Source organism: Hordeum vulgare, chromosome 7H (genome assembly GCF_904849725.1).
Source record: "Hordeum vulgare subsp. vulgare chromosome 7H, MorexV3_pseudomolecules_assembly, whole genome shotgun sequence".
NCBI lineage: Eukaryota > Viridiplantae > Streptophyta > Magnoliopsida > Poales > Poaceae > Hordeum > Hordeum vulgare.
Window position 1 is genome coordinate 249,668,834 of NC_058524.1, and position 2,131 is coordinate 249,670,964.

Below are 2,131 nucleotides of genomic sequence, written 5' to 3' on the forward strand. Positions count from 1 at the left end.
ATCACCTTATCCCCTTAATTCCGGGGGTTTCAATACCATAACCACCCAACGGATCTTTTGCTCTGTATTTACTTATCGTGAAAACCTAGGCGCCATCACTTCAGATTCTCACTTGTCGCCTCGATCTCCGCTCTGGCCGCCTCGATTCCCGCTCTAGCCGCCTCGATTCCCATTCTGGCCCTTTAAATAACCGCAGGGAGAATGGGGGGCACCGTCACCTACCCCCACCTCGGCCTTCTCGCGACCTTTGTCTTCCTCGCGCACATTCGTCTTCCTCGCGCACACGCCTTGGCTTCCTCACCGGCCCCCGAAGCTTCATGATCGTCAATCGTGGGTTCCCGGGCGTCTTCAAGTCAACAAGAGGTGCGAAGTTATCTGCATCCGTCTCCGACGCCGTATTCTTCCTCAGGTAAACACATTTCCCCATTAGGGTTAGACCGGGAATGCCATTGCCATTGCCCTCACAAGCTAGCTTTGCAACGCAACAAACATCTCTTTCTGCTTCAGACCTGCTGCATATTGTTACGGTAGATTTTCGCAGTAGCAAACCACAGTCACCTTATTGTATCTCTTTGTTACCTTAAGTTCTTGCGCCGTAGATCCAGGCAATAGTACTGTCGCTTCGTTACGTTCATAGCCTTCATCATTTTATCCAGTATTATTCCTTTAATTTGGTCCTCTCGTAGATCCGCAATTCACTGCTTGTTTTTAAGAAACATGTTTGTCCGTATTTCGGGAATATTCCTAAGAAAAAAAGACCTTTGAGTGTCGCCGCTCGGCTCCTTCCACCGGAGCGACTCAGACTTATCACCATAGCTACGCCCCCCCCCCTTTTTTTGCAGTTTGAGGGGCGAGTCATAATAATTTAAAGATGTTTCCATTAATCGCCCAACTAGCGAGTTAGAATTCCTTTACATCCATATTTTGCCACCTACTGGCGAGTCACAAAATCCTTCTCAAACACATCGTAGATCCGAACTGGCGAGTTACCACACTTCATGGTCCTCACTGAACCGCCTTGTTTCCTCTTGTTCTTTGTAGTCATGGTTGTTGTTTCAAAGTGCAATTGGTTACCAACCAAGATCAATAATGCTACTCTCGAGAAATTCATTAAGTCGGGTCATCTCGCCAGTAAGGAAGTCATTGGTTGGCGAACCGCCCCGGGCGAGTTGATCCCCAACCCTGCCGACGGAGAAGTAGTCATTTTCACCGACTACCATGAACGAGGTTTTAAGCCACCCGGGTCAAAGTTTTTTCGAGATGTTCTGCATTTCCTTAACATTCATCCTCAAGATCTAGGACCCAACTCCGTCAGCAATCTTTGTCAGTTCCAAGTGTTTTGTGAGGTATACCTGCAAAGAGATCCCACAGTCCCTTTGTTTTGGAACTTCTTTAATTTGAATCGCCAGACTGAGTTTACCAACGGACCCAATCATCAACTTGGAGGAGTCAACAGCCAGAGACGCCGTGAGCGCGGATTTCCATAAGTCCTCCTGCCCAGCCACCCCAAAGGCCGGGCCGAGTCATAGTTTTACTGCTGCGACACCTCTGCACCTAGCGAGAACCCACTTCCAGGTTTCAGAGAGGATTGCCTGCCCATGGATTTCAAACTATCCGAGAAGCTCACATAAGAAGAAGAATCTTAATCCATCCCCATCTTCTCCGAGTTACGGTCCTTGACCAATAACGGGCTCATTGGGATTGATCTGTTCCGTTGTTGGGTGGAAAGGAACATTCTCCCCTTGAGTCGCCGAGATGGGTTAATGTGTGAATATGATGGTAAGGTGGACCATCCGCAATGCTTCCACCACAAAAAACTCGCAGAGAGGGACATTGTTGGAGTAATTAAGAAGCTAACCGGCGAGTCTTGGGAAGAATGTGCCAAAATCGGGCTCAAGGCCTTCTGCTACTCCAACCCGGCTCCGCCAGTAAGAGTCTGAGCCGCCTTCCTCTACCTTATAAATATACTTGCCAATGCTCTGGGTTTGAAATTTACTTCTGTTCATCAGAAAGATGATCCCTTTTGGCGAAGGGTTCCAAAAGTGACAGCCCAGAAGAACACCAAACCGCCGCCAAAGAAGAAGAAGAAAGCAGGCAAAGGCAAAGTCGCCGACAAGGATTCATCTATTGT